The sequence below is a fragment of the Elephantulus edwardii genome, unplaced genomic scaffold (assembly GCF_000299155.1).
Source record: "Elephantulus edwardii isolate Elephantulus edwardi_28Jun2011 unplaced genomic scaffold, EleEdw1.0 scaffold00037, whole genome shotgun sequence".
Lineage (NCBI taxonomy): Eukaryota > Metazoa > Chordata > Mammalia > Macroscelidea > Macroscelididae > Elephantulus > Elephantulus edwardii.
Window position 1 is genome coordinate 18,198,956 of NW_006399787.1, and position 15,485 is coordinate 18,214,440.

The following is a 15,485-nucleotide window of genomic DNA, read 5'->3' on the forward strand; positions in this document are numbered from 1 at the left end:
GAAGAGCCCTGCACTTGCCCTACTGAGTATATCATATGAGATATGGGACAAGAAGTGGTTTTAAAGCAGTGCTTTTAACTTTCACATTTAAAAAAGTTGAAAACATCAAAGATCAGGGAATATTTGGAGCTTAAGTGGAATCTATAAAGGAAAAAGGCCTGATGTAAGGTAACCATGTCTGAGAATAGCTGTGCACGTGGTTAAATCTGGATGAAAATCAGGCAGGACCAGGTTCAAGTTGTTTGAGTTTCTCTTGGAGTTCCTGGAACTGTCTTTGATTCCAGCTGATGCGGATCTGGAGGCTGGCCATGTCTGCAGAGAGCTGCAGGTCCTCCTGGAAGCTGGTTTGTGCCTGTCGCAGACTCTGAGGAACCAGAATTCCAAACCAGTTCAGGGGATCCTGAGCACCTGCTGAGCGCTCTGGCTGTGGAGTCTTAGAAAGGCCCTTTCGTCTTCGCAGAGCTGGCTCTTGTGGGCCCACGTCTTCTGGTCTCCGACCGGCCGTCTTCACCATCCACAGCCTCTGGAGTCCGTCCTGAGCCTCGCTAGTGTGGGCACAACAGCGGGGCTCCATGTGGGAGGCATACTGCAGAGGACCCACAGACTTGGCACCCATGGCGTAACGAGCCTTGGAGAGCGAGAACCAACCCTCCTCTACTCGGGCGTTCAAAGCTGCCCGCTTCGCCTCTAGTTCTTCAAAGTCCCGGAGCAGCTGCAATAGCAGTGAGTCCAACTCCTCTCGCACGCTTAACCCCGCCATGGGCTACACAAATAGCTGCTTTGGCCTTTTTAACTGCTCTCCACTTAACATGTTCGTGTTAAGAGATCCATGATAAAGTAGAAAGTTGTTCCAAGACCTTGGTTTCCCAGTAATTCTATCAGAATTAAGGCAGTTATTGATTATGAAGGTGGTTTTTTTGGGTAGTTTTGTTGTTGTTGTTTTGGGGTTTGTTTTTTTTTTTTAAGGTTCAGTCATAATACTGTGATTGTTGAGTTTTGTTTTTTTTAATCTCACAGATTTAATGACAGAGCATTTGGAATTTACTTCAGAATAACCCAGTAGGAGGTTGTGGGTGAAACAAGATTTGCCAGGAGTTGATTACAGTTGAAATTGGGGGCGGGGGCGGGGGTGTGGCTGTTCATCCCCTTGCTGCTCTGTTATGCTTGCCATTTTCCATAATGAAAAAGGGTGGGGAGGGGCCTGAGGATCTGATAACAGTCACAATCCTGTCTTGACTCCTGTAGAGCTAACACTCCAGAGCCAGCATGAACATTTCTGAGACTGGTGGTGGGTACAGCCCTTACAGCTTGAGAATGCTTTACCGTCTCCAGCATCTTCGTGTTCACGGCTCCAGCTGGGGTCCATGCCCACTTCCTTCCTTCAGCCTCTGCTCTGAAGCGCCAACGCTCCGTTCTCAAAGCAGGACATATTTAGGTCATAAAAGCAGCTCCTGCTCTGTGCTGTTTGGCTGCTGGGGCAGGAGGAGGAACCAGCAAGGAACAGAGCCTGTGGGGCTGGATGAAGCTGGCAGTCTGCGAGGTCTGTTTGGAGCCACTGAAGCTGCGTTTCTGACACATGCTAATGAGCTTCGCCTGGGGAGGTAAACACCATCAACGCTTCAAACTAAATTCCGGTGAAATTTAACAACTTTTGCTTAACCCAGATTGGTTTCTGACTGGACACAGAATGTCAACATAGAAGAGGGCACTCCCCACCTTTGACAGCTTTACGACGCTACTTTTTCAAAAGCTGCTAATCATGCCCAGCATCAGTGTGGGCAGCCCCCAAGGAGAAAAGGCAAATGTGTTTTCTGAATATCCAATTTTAAGCCTCTCAAGCCACCTCCTTCCCCAGCCCAGTCAGGAAGTAAACTGTCATGTGAGGAGGGACGGGACTCTGGAGAATGCCTGTGCCGGGAGCCAGGACTCCTTAAGCTGACACCTGACAGCTGATTCTGTCTTGCTAACTTTAGTCACTCCTAATCAAGGACCACCATTCCCGGGATGGTTGTAATCATTGCCCATTTGCAAAATTAGATCTTTCTCTAGTGAGTAAATAGGCTCTGAGTGTGGGTGGTTGGCGTCACTCAATTGGTTATAATACACAGAGCCAAGGATCAGCCGCCTGGGCGTTCCTCATGTTAACAGGCCAACTTCTCCTTTCTCTAAGACCAGCCAGTTAATCTTGAAAACATAGGCCAGTAGTTCAAAATGGAACTCGTCTTCCTCCCTGCCAGCCCCATCCCAAGCAGTGCTTCCTGTCTTGAATAAAGCTGTCATCCTATGCAAGCCTGAAAGCTGTAAGATTTTATTTCTCCCTTTTTCATTTTCCGTATTAGTCATCAGTTACTGGTTTTGCTTTGGTCTTTCTGCCGTCATTCATTTATTTAATCATTCATTGCCACAAATAGTTATTGAACACTTAGAATGCACGAGGGAGTCTGGTGGCCCACTGGATAAGCAGTTATGTTGTCAACCCAAAATCATGTGGTTCGAATCCACCTGCTGAGAAAGATGAGCGATCTCCTCTCATGCTATTAATAGCCTTGAAAACTTGCTGTAGGGTCAGCCATGAGTCACAGCAATTATAATACACCAGACACGTGTTAACCTCTGAGGATACAATGAAATAAGACAGTCCTAAAATATCTGGTGTGAAAAAGAGTGTATACACACTTTGTTAAGTAAACCAAAATAAAATAAAAAAATTTTCTTTTTCTTTTTTAAAAAACACAGCCCTACCTGATCCCTCCCTTCAGAGATGTTCCTCGATCTGGGTGCACATCAGGCCCTCATCATTTCTTTTGTAAACTGCTGAAGTGGTTGCTAGTGGTCACTCTGCCTCCAGCCTGGCTCCTGAACCTGTCAGTTGTTAGGAAGGACACAAACTCCTTCTGAATTAGCTGAGGCAACAAATTCCAGAGAACGCTGCTGGAACTGCTGACGTGAGTGCTCACCTCTTTCTTTCTTTTTTTTTCTTCTGCGACATCTTTCAACTTGTTTTCCTTGAGGGAGATACTTAGTTTTTCATATTAGAATCTCCAGGGCCTTCCAAAGAATAGGTCCCAACAAGATGGGTTGACATAGTGACTAAAACAGTGGCTCACGTGTGTCAGAGATGATGAGGATGATGAAGGATAGGACAGGGTTCAGAGCTGTTGTTCATTAGGTCGCTGTGAGTCTTACTCGACTCAATAGCACCTAACGACAAATATATATATATATGTTGTTATGTGCCATCAAGTCTCCTGTGACCCATAGTGACCCGTAGGTACAGCAGCTCTGAACCCTACCCTGTCCTGAGCCAGTCTTACTAATTCTGAAACAACAACCCCCATTGCCCCAGTCACTGTATCAATCCATCTCATTTGGCGTATTTCTCTCCTGTGCTGTCCCTCCACCCTTACAAGCATGATGTCCTTCTCCAAGGATTGATTCCTCCTGGCCATGTGCCCAAAGTATGTGAGACAGAGCTTCAAAATTCTAGCCTCCAAGGAGAAAGTTGCTTTCACCTTCTCCAAGAGAGAGCTGTATATATTTAGGTGAGCCAGTGCTTAAGGAGATGTGGTTCAAATCCACAACATGGAGCCTACAGCTGTGAGACCCTGTGGCTGGAAAAATCACACAAGTTGCCTTGATGGGCATCCTCTTCTCCAGACCTGGCTTCTGACACCCCCTGACACCTCTTCGCCCTGCCTAAGGAAGCTCTCTCTGATGGCATAGTCCATAGTTACCCTGTCTACTCAAAGGTGGCAGGCACATCTATGCCAAAGACGGTTGAATTGGACAGTGGCTTTGAGGGAGAAAGATAGACAATCTTCTCTCCCATGTGATTTACAGCCTCCCAAAAAACCACCAGAGGGTTAGTTCTGACTTGATGGCAATGAATGAGAGATTATCTATTTTGTATTTCTTACCAATTAGCTCACTAATTGATTTATAGTATCGAGGTGTTACCCTTACCTATACCTGCCCCTTAATAAGGGCTCTGTCATAAAGGATGGGGGTTATTCCCTTTTTTTCATTTTTAAAAGAAATTTATTTTGTAATATTTTATTCTCTTTTCATTTTTACCCTTTTAATATCTATCGAGCACCTGATGTGTATCTGCTATGATGAGTTCATTAGCAAATCAAATAGATATAATCCCTTCATGGAGCTTAAGTTATTTAGTGTTACAAGGGAAGTCTTCAGTTTTATGAGAGGGTAATATTTTTTACTTAGTTTAGGTCAGATGAGGAAAAAAGACACCTCTTAAGAGACCAGTCCTGGGGGAAAAACCATCATTCTGGGAAAGGTAGAGGGTCAGAGAAGAAACGGAAGACCTTCAGCAAGATGAACTGACACCGTGACTGTACCAATGCTCTTGAGGATACCAGAGATGGTGAGGACGGCACAGAGCAGAGCAAGCTTCAGGCCTGTTGTTCAGAGGGTCTCCATGAGTTGACGTCAACTCATCACAGCTAATAACAGGAAGGGCTGGATATTTAAGCTGAGCCCTGAAGGATGAGTATGAGCCAGCCGCAGAGAGTGGGGCAATGTGTTGCAGGCAGTGAGTTTGCTATGTAAAGCCTCCAGTGAGAGAGAAGTTGACATGTCTGGAGAATTCACAAAGGGCAGGAGAATGAGGAAGCACAGAATGAGGCTGGGCAGGTGGGCAGGGGACCCTCATGAGGAGGGGGACACAGCTGAGAATGCAAGTTTCCATGTGCACACTCAGGCCGGGGTCCGGGTGCACCCACTTTACATGTGCCGTTAGTCATTCCTGCCAGCCGTACCACTGTAAGGGCTTTGCACCCACTACTCTCCTCTTAATATTCTTCCCTAGCTTGTCTTTTGATTGGTTCCTCATCATTCAGGGCTTGGATCAAATGCCAACTTCTCATTTCAGGTACTCCTTTACCCCTCTAGAACCTTCCTAGTGGCTCAATCTTAACACCTCATTTATTCTCTCCATTACACCTATTAGTATCTTATAATGAATATGTCTTTGGGGCTCAGGGACTTTATATGTATTGTTTACTGCTATATTCCTTGTACTTAGAACAGATGTTAGTATGTGGTTTTTGTTTGGGGTTTGGGGGGGGTTCTTTTTTTTATTGTTAGAATGTTTTTGTTAGCCTTGGAGGCTAAGATTTTGAAGCTCCATCTCACATACTTTGGTCATGTGGCCAGAAGAGACTGGTCCTTGGAGAAGGACATCATGCTCAGAAGGGTGAAGGGGACAGCACAGGAGAGGGAGACCCCAGTTGAGAAGGACTGATACAGTGACTGGGACAATGAGGGTTGGTGTGTCAGAATTAGTGAGACTGGCTCAGGACAGGGAAGGGTTCAGAGCTGCTGTACATAGGGTCGCTGTGGGTTGCAGGTGACTCGATGGTGCATAACAACAATAACAACAACATATTGTTGTGTCAAGTCTGAACCAACTCAAATTGACCCTGTAGAGAGCAGGTTTTCAAAGACAGTTAATTACACGGGAGGTGAGTGCCCACCTTTCTCCAGTGGAGCTCCCAGTAGATTCAAACCACGTGCCTTTGGGATTGCAGTGCAGCTGCTTAACCACTAGGCCACCAGAGCTCCCTGTTAATATGAAATTGTTGTTGTTATGTACCTTCAAATCGCTTGCAACTCATAGCCACCCTGTGTACAACAGCTCTGAACCCTGCTCTATTCCCAGCCAACTTTATTGTCTCTGGCACATCATATTAACTCATTCAATGAACAGCCAATTTTGTTTTATGTCTCCTACATGCCACATAGGGAGCTCTAGTCGAATAGTCAGTCCCTAGGAAGTTGCACTGTTAACCCAAGACCCGTGCCTCCAGTGGCTCAAATCCACCAGCGGCTCCTTGGGAGAAAGACGGTCTCCCTGGCGATTTACAGCCTTGGAAACCTGCTAGAGGGCCAGCTGTGAGTCAGTAATGAGTGAGCGAGTAAATGATGTACCAAGTCCCAAGACAACTAGACCAGAACATCAGGCCCAGCTTCGAGGGTATACAAACGTGTGTGGCCCTGTGCATGAAGGGCCCTACCTGTGGTGAAACGCTTTACTGTCACAGCTTTGAGACGTTAAATAATGTGTGGATTTCATACCTCGTACTGTCATTTTCCACTAAGTCCCACAAATTATGTAGCTGGTTGTGCCCTTATTATAATTCCAGAAACCTTCCCAACACATTCAGATTTGAATAAATCTCTGCACACGTTTGCATGCTCTGTACACTGTTGTTAGTAATTTTAATAGGACTGCCTGATATGGATCACAACAAACTGTGACTAACCTGGAGAAAAGGAGGAATCGCCGAACACTTGATTGTGGTCATGTGAAACCTACCTAGACCAGGAAACTGTCGTACGAACAAAGCAAGGGAACGCTGCATGATTCAAAATTAAGAAAAGAATGCATCAGGGATATAACCTTTTCCCTCGCATTTTCAATCTATATGTGGATTATTCAGGAGGCAGGACTTTATGAAGAGGAATGTGGCATCAAGATTGGAGGAAGACTCATCAACAACCTGCATTATGCAATGACACAACCTTGCTTGCTGAACCTGAGGAGCACTTGAAACACTTGCTGCAGAAGGTCAATCTTCAATATGAATTGAAACTTAATATCAAGAAAGCAAAAATTCTCACTACCAGGACAATTGGCAACATCATGATAGATAGATAAAAGATTGTGGTTGTTAACAATTTCATCTTGATCAGATACACAATCAACACCCTTGGCATCAGCAGTCAGGAAATCACAAGATGAGTTGCTTTAGGAAAGTCCATTGTAAGAGACTTCTCCAGAATGTTAAAGAGCAATGGTGTCAGTTTAGAGACTAAGGTGCACCTGATCCAGGCCATGGCCCTCTCAATTGCTTGCTACTCAATTCAAACTTGCTGGATAGTGACAAAAGATGACAGAAGAACCAATACCTTTGAGTTGGGTGCTAGATAAGGGTATTGAACATACCATGGATTGCCGAGAAAATAAACAGAGGAGAGGGTGAGACCAAGCTGCAAGGATGCAAGGATTTTGAAGCTCTGTCTTCCTTACTTTGGGCATGTTGCCAGGAGAGACCATTCTTGGAAAAGTTGAGGGTCAGCACAGGAGAGGAAGACCATAGATGAGATGAATCAACACAATGACTGAGGCAATGGAAGCAGGTGTATCAGAGATTGTGAGGTTGGCTCGGGATAGAGCAGGGTTCAGAACTACTGTTTGTAGGGTTACTATGAGTGCTGGTATAGCACATAACAGCAGCAGTGGGTGATTTATGAGGGACTATGGAGTTCTCTGGTAGTGAAATAATTTAGGAAAGAATAGTGATTGATGATGTTTGCACAACATGATGAACATAATCAGTATCAATGAATTGTACATATGACAATTATTGGATTAGTAGAAGTTTATTATCTATGCATTTACCCCACTTAAAAGAAAAGGAGCCCTGGTAGCACAGTGCTTATGCACTTGACTACTAACTGAAAGTTTCGTTCAGAAAGCCAGGAAAAAAGATGTGGCAGTCTACTTCTGTATAACAATATTGAATTCAACCTATTCAGTTTGCATGCTGAGCAAATAATTCGAGAAGCTGGACTCTATGAAGAAGAACACAGTATCAGCATCAGAGGAATACTCATCAACAACCTGCATTATACAGGTGACATGACCTTGCTTGCTGAAAGTGAGAGCTTGAAGTGCTGGCTGCAGAAGATCAAAGATAAATATGGATTGTATTTCAACATAAAAAAAATCCTCATCACTGGGCTGATCAGCAACATCATTACTGATGGAGAAAAGATTGAAGTTATCAATTATTTATTTTACTTGAATCCACAACAACACCCTTGGTATCAGCAATTAGGAGATCAGGAGATGTATTACCTTGGGAAAGGCTGCTGTCAGGGACCTGTACCATTTACTGAGGAGCAATGATGTCAGTTTAAGGACTAAGGTGTGCCTAATTTAGGCCATGGTTTTTCAATCACTTGCTATGCATCTGAGAACGGGTCCGTGAAAAAGGATAACAGAAGAAGAATTGATGCCTTTGTGTTGTGGTGTTGGAGAAGTACTGAATATTCTGTGGACTACCAAAAGAACAAACAGATATGTCTTACAGATAATGCAGCCAGAGCACTCCTTGGAGACAAAGATGACAAAGCTTTGTCTCTCATGTTTTGGGCATGTTATTCGGAGAGGCTATTCCTTGGAAAGGGATATAATAGGAAGTTTGGATAGTTTGGAAAGGTGAAGGATTGATAAAGAGGAATATTTGCAACCAGATTAGATTGACAGTGACTGCAACAATGGTCTCAAGTATGTTAGAAATGATGTGAATGGCTCAGGACATGGTTCAAATCTGTTGTTCATAGGGTCTCTATGAGTCATACTTGACTCAATGGCACCTAACAACAACAATAACAACTTCTCTAATAAAGGAGTTCTGGAGGCTTAATAATAAGGAGTTGCTACCATCCAAAGGTATACAGTTTGAATTCACTCCACCAGTTGTTTCCTGGTGGAAAGATGGGCACTCCTCTTGTACGATACAGCTTTTGAAAACCTCAGGAGGGTCAGCTCTGAGTCGGTTCTGACTTGATGGTACCTTACAACAACTTCTGTAAAGATTTACAACTTTGAAACCTGGGGAAATGGTACTATGGTCTGCAGGGCTACTATGAGTAGGCATCTAATTGACAGGAGTAGTTTTGACCACAGAAAAACGGAGGAGAGGGAAGAAGAACGAACTGGGGAGGAGGGTAGAGAAAACTGCAACAATGAATGAATGAGAACCCAAAATCTCTGTAAATGTTCATTAAAACTAATAAAATTTTTTAAAAAAAAGGGAGGAGGTATAGTAAGTTAGTTGCAAAATTGCATAACATTAACAGCTGGGAATTAGATTTTGTCAGAGTCCAGGACTTGTCAATGTGACCTTGAGGAACTCACATAACATCTCTTAGCCTAATCTTCTCATGACAGATGGAGATAATGATAGTGTCTATTCTACAGATTTGGTCTGAGAATTAAATAAGCAAGTAGTTAAAACACTTAGGTCAGGTTCTGACCTTCTAAAGCCGGTTCCATCATCCATGCTTCCCACTTCTATGTGCTCCCCCTCCTTGGTTCCTCCCACCTACTGCATACTCCAGGGATGGAAAATCTGGGTCAGTGTAAGTGTCTGCTAAGGGAGAATATTGAAGAGAAAAACCCAGGAACTGTAGCCTTCAGGGAAGCAATAACATTTTACTTAAGAATCGCTTGGGTGAAGACTTTTTAGACATTTGCAATTTGTATGCAAATAAACTAAAGGCTCCCATCTTCTGAGCACAGAGACACAGCCCCTAGGCAAAGGCTTCACACAGCCCATTGTTCTGACCACAGAGAAGCCTTCTTGGGGCTCTCTCTGGTGCCAGAAAACAAAAATGAAAACCTTCAGTGATCCCAAAACTGCAGTGTTTATATGATCTTAGCCTTCTAACAAATTCATTACGATGTAAGACAGTTTTCTAGCAAGATAGATAGGTATGTCCCTAACTGTATTGCTATATCGTCTCTGCTATAGTATCCTGATTCTGCCAGCCATTGTCTGTTTGATCAGACACTGATTTGGCATAACCTTGCAAACTCTGAGACACCTATGTGACGAGAAGGAATTTTCACCCAAACTACATCTGACTGAATAAAATCTCAATGCAACAGTCAAACTGGAGGCAAAAACTGAAGAACAAACTGACATGTTCTAAGACCAAAAACTCAAAACTGAGGGACAACAGCAGTTTCATGGCCTTCCCTTATCTTCATTCATTCATTCATTCATTCATTCATTCCAGAAACATTTCTTTCACTCCCATCGTGTCCTGCACACTTGTGGACAGTAAGTGCTGACCTTAACGCAGTTTACAATCTAGTGGAAGTACCAAGAAGTACAGGAAATTCTAGTACCACTCTGAATCAAGGTAAATAGGGAAAGTTTAGGGCAGTTAGCACTTAACTACTAACAAAAAAGTTGGTGGTTCAAGTCCATCTTTGGGTATAAAGGTCTGGTATCTTGGTTCTAAACAAATCGGCCACATGAAACAGTTTTACTCTGACACATCTGAAGTCACCAGGACTTGGAATTGAGTGAGTGCTGGCTGATGTTTTGGGGCACTCAGAGGACCTCTGTGAGGATCTCTTGGTAGTGTGGTATGGGGGTGGGGAATCTCAGGGAGGTCAGTGGTATTTTGCCCATGAACTGCATGCATGTGCCCAGCTCATGTCCATTCCTGCTAGAACCATGCTATCTGCAAAACTAATACTCCCCAAATGCACCTGCTCTGAACACAAGCACCTTGGAAGACCTAGGGAACTTGGACCTGGGCTGGAGTTGGAGTCAAGGTCTTCTCAGAGAGGCCTCTTGCTTCTCACAGAGCAATACTCATTCATTAATTGATTCATCAACAAATAATTATTGACTACCTCCTCTGTGCCAAATTCTCCTGATTCCACTGTGCACCAGATAGTGATTTCCCCCAAGGAGCTTGGACTCTCCTCCGGACATCACTCCCCCTTCTCTCCAGTACATTCATAGGTGTCACGGCATTCTAACCTCACAACACCTCAATTAAGTAAGCATTGTTCATTTACCAGGAAGGAGACTTAAAATAAAGTCGCTTGTAGGTTGCACTGCTAGTAAAAGAAACAGTCAGTCTTTACATCTAGTCTGGCTTCCCTGCTCTGCTGGACAGAGTGAATTTTGGGGTAAGAAGGAGATGGTCAATCACAGCTTTCTCTGTGTAGTTATTGAGTACCATTGAGTCAAAACAGACTGGTAGCTGATCTTGAGAGACAGTAAATCACTAGAAAGTGACTGCCTATCTTTCTCCTATGGGGCAGCTGGTGGATTAGAACCTCATTCCTTTGGAGTAGAAGCATTACTCCTTTTGCCACAAAGCCACCAGAGCTCTCAATGAATATCTGTGCGTCCCTCAAAACAACCATGGCTTTGTCAGCCTCCCTGGAGCCTTTTGTGAGTAGCAGAGTTGTGCCCTGAGTAACCTCCACAGACACACCCTTGGCCATGGGGCCGGCAGTGAGCTTTGTCCATTTTGGGCAAGGATTCAGTTGAGCCCAGGTCTGTGCCCTTAAGACCCTAGATAGACCTTGGCCCTGCTCTTCCCCAATGTTCTGAAGGCTTGCAAAGCCTTGTTGGAACATCAAGTCCCTTATTAGATTTCTTCCCCCCCTCAAAAAGTAAAGCAAGTACCATAAAAAATGTTTCATAGTTCCACTATCTCCATCTCAGCAGCCAAGTAGATACTTGGATCATCCACACATTCTTTTCCTTTTGGCTTCTCAGCCCTCTCAGGCCACTATATCTAGGCTGTTAGGCTGTGTCTCTGTAGCTGGAGAAAGCCCTGACCAGATGGAAAATATAAAACTTTGGTGTTGAGCCACTCTGGCCTGCCCCAGAGCCCAAGTCATCCAGGGCCCAGATGGTTCCCCGACCTCCTAGCTTACAAAACCTAACCATCGACACGACCCCATTTGACCTCCTCTCAAGCGGCCTCCACTTTTCAGTTGAGGACATGGAGGCTCAGGAAGCCCAAGTAACTTGCCGAAGGTTACCATGTGTCACGAAAGGATGAGTCCGAGCTGGCACCGTTCCCTCTGGCTACAGGGTTGGAACTCTCCATACTCCCTCCTCTGTCACAAGGTAAGGCTGCCAGGGAATAATTGGAATGAACACATTTGGTTATACTAAATCTGAAACAGGCCCAGCTACTTAATGAGTGTGCAGGAACGCAGGTGCAATGAGCCCATGTCATAGATAGAGTTCTGTCCCCAAAATACATATGAAACTTGGCTGGGCCATGATTCCCAGTGCTTTGACCACTGTAGAATGTAATCTGGAAGTTAGATAATAGTGTAATCCCCTATGATGCTATCAGCTATTCATTTGTAAGAAGATTAAGATGAGATGCGGCACCCTTTCTTGGGCCATGGCTCTGACCCAATGTAAGGTGGGTGTCCCTTGAGGGTGACCTGTTTTATCTTACAAGAGATAGAAGGAGAGAGACGTGAGCAGGGAAAGAAGGCCCTGACAGTCACCAAGAAAGAAGAGCTAGGAGTAGAGTGTGTGCTCTGGAACCTATCTTGACCCAATCTATCTTGCAGACTTTGGAGAAGTGACCATGAAAAGATGAGGGATATAGAGGACATGCCATGGTTGTAGAGTGACACAGAGAGCTTCAAATGAGAATTCAGCTTCCTTAACTGCACCATGGGCATAACAATTGAAATATGCACGACTGGTCTGAGGATTAGAACTAAAATGGGAAAGGCCACCAAGCACTAAAAAGCAAGGAACCCAAATCAGATTGCTTTATTTCAAATCCTGATTATCTCCTTGTCATGACGTCAACTCTGACTTATGCCAGGTGACCTCATAACTCTTACCAACTATGACCCACAGGATTTTAAGAGGTTGGTTTGCTGGAATTAGATAGCCAGGCCTTTATTCTGAGGTGCCTCTTTGTGTACTTGAACCTCCAACCTCTCCATCAGTAATAAGGATATTAATCATTTGTGCCACCAAGGCTCTAGCTCCTACTAGCTGTGAAATCTCAGGCAAGTCCCCTAAATAAACCAGAACTGTTGCCCAAGCAGATATATGCACCCATGTTTATTGCTGCTTTTTTCACAATAGCAAAGAGTTGGAAACAACCCAAATGCCCATCAACAAATTAATGGCTAGAGAAACTGTGGTATAGTCACACAATGGAATATTATGCAGCACTAAAAAACAAAGAGCTCATGAAATATTATACATAATGGGCGACCCTGGAGGACATTATGATGAGTGAAATACCTCAGTCACAAAAAGACAAATACTGCATAATGCCACTGTTATAAAACAGGACTGATATGCAGGTTGGGAGAAACTAAGAAAAGAGGGGATAAATAATGTGCATGGCATTGAAACAGATGAGGGAGAGAATTGTATAAAAGGAATATATGATTAGGTATTATCGGCATGACAAGAGTCCAGAATGAAAGCTGCATAGTGAAGTGGACTGGTAGTGGGGATGTGTCTATGTAACAATGAAAGAATTTTTTTTTCCAAAGAAAAAAAGTGAACTGTGGGGTGGGAGTGGGGGGCATCAGGGAGGAAAATGTGCAATAATGAATAAAGAAAGGCCAAGTTCTCGATAAACTTTCGTTAAAATCTCAAAAAAAAAAATCCCAGGCAAGTCTTACTTTCTCCATTTATTCTCATTTATAAATGGGAGTGTTATGGAAAATAGCTTCCTGATAGAATTGTAAGAAATAAAGGAGTTAAAATGTGCCAAGTCCTTAGCTCAGTGTTTGGTCTATAAGTAATAGCATTGGCTGTGGTGTGCATCAGACAGATGATCCATGCAAGGGCTTTGCAGGTCACACGTGGCAAAATGCACTGTCCTTCAGGCTGGGAGGTGCACCAGGGATTCCTTGATTAATGCATCTCCTGGGCTGGAAGCTCTTCTATTAATGAAGTTGGCCATATGTGGCTGGAGTTGGGGAAGAAACTCATAAATCACACACAAAGCCAGGTTGGCATGTGGCATCTGGCTCGATGGCAGTGTCTGGCTCTGCCCCATGCCCACCCGGCCTCCTCCCCAGAGATCCACAGTGGCTAGCTCTGTGGGAGGCAGCCGGCTACAAGAGGCAAAGTCAGCTGTCTCAAATTGTCTGACCCTCTGCACAAGTGCTGGCCCCTGACCCTGGTCAAGGAAGCATGATCTGCTTGCTCTTGCTTCCTCCTCCTTGCAAATCATAGAAAAAAAGAAAACAAGTAGCAGTTTGGAGTTCCACACCAGGGCCCTCAAGTTTGAGTGTGTGCCAGAATCCTTTGGGAATTGAGAGGAGTGCGGGCTGTGGAGTGTTAAACACAGATCCTTTAGTAATTCTGGGGTGCCTAATACGTCCCCAGATGACGCTAATGGTGGTATGAGATAACACTTAGAAAATGATTGACTCGGGGAACATAGAGGTCTGCCTAGAAAGATTGCTCTTTGGAGGCAAGGATTTTGAAACTCTGTCTCACAAACTTTGGGCCTATTGTCAGAGGGGACCAGTCTTTGGAAAGAGATGCCACGCTTGGGAAGATCAGCACAAGAGAGGAAGACCCTGGATGAAGGAAATTGACACAGTGACTGTGGCAATGAGGTCAGGAGTGTCAGAGATGGTGAAGCTGGCTTAGAATAGAGGCAAGGTTCAGAGCTGTTGTTCCTAGGGTCACAATGAGTCATACTCGACACAATGGCACCTGACAACATGGGACTAACTGTTCATGGCTATTTCTTTCAATTCTCTTCTCCATACAGTGGACACTGGTGGTGGAATGGGACAATGCATGTGGTAGTCGTACCAAGATTTTGGATATGCTGCAAACACTCAACTTGCATTAGCCCAAGGGAGTTGTGCGGTGCAAATAAGGCCTGGAGCCCTGATAGTCTTCGAGAAACGTCAATTTCCTGGTTATAGCTCTGGTTACACAGAGAAACTAACATTTCCCACCTTTGTAAAATTCTGCTCAATAAGAGACCCCGATGGGAAAGTGGCACAGTGAACGCCCCCCTTTCAGCCTTATGTAATCCTATTAAAAGTAAAGACAAAGGCTGATGGGGAGCTCAGTTTATGAGGACATAAGTTCACCACGGCTCCACCAGCAAGAAAAGTCTCTTCCTCTAATACAACTGGTTTTGGGGTGATTTTCCCCCTCCCATCTGGGCCTCTCCTTCCTGCAACAAGCTCTCAGTATCACCAGCACACTTACAGAAACCTTCGACCCTATTCTTCCTGTCTTCCATTTGTTTTTAACTTAGAACAACCTCATGTGTTTAGAATGGAATTGCTTCAACAAGTTTTCCAGGCCCTCCAATGTGTCTAAAGGTAGGATCGAACTGCTGACTTTTCAGCTAATAACTCAGCGCTTAACTACTGACTCATTCATGTGGTTCCAGTAGAAGTGTGGTGAGGAGCACAGGCAAGCCTTTTTTTCCTTGGATTCTTTTTCACAGAAAAAGTGTGTGGAAGGGACTGTGTATTCTCTGAAGCCCGATCTCCTGATTCCCCTGCTGGAGTGGCTTCACCTCCAAGGCCTCAGTTTTCCCTCTTAGTTCAAAGGGTTTTCCAGTCTTTAATGCAAATATATACATATCGTCTGGGGTACTTATTACATGCACAGATTATCCCAGTGAGCAGGTCTTCCTTGAAGTCCCTGAACAAGCATGATCATAGATCACTCAAGAGATTCTGAGCAGGTTATGTGAACCACACCTTGAGATCCACTTATTGAAAGAAATTATTAAAAGGCAGGCTTGGTCCCAGAGGTGTGCGGTTCAAATCCACCAGATGCTTTGCTGGAGAAGGAGGAACCATCTCCTCCTGAACCAGTCAAATCTGATTTGACGATACACGCACACACACAAATAATAAAAATAAATAAAAATTTTAAAAAAAG

At 44.2% G+C, this 15,485-nt stretch overlaps 1 pseudogene; it reads right to left on the reverse strand.

Annotated features, from left to right (window-relative positions):
- Positions 1-217: 217 nt before the first annotated feature.
- LOC102844847 lies at positions 218-760 on the reverse strand (annotated as a pseudogene).
- Positions 761-15,485: the final 14,725 nt, after the last annotated feature.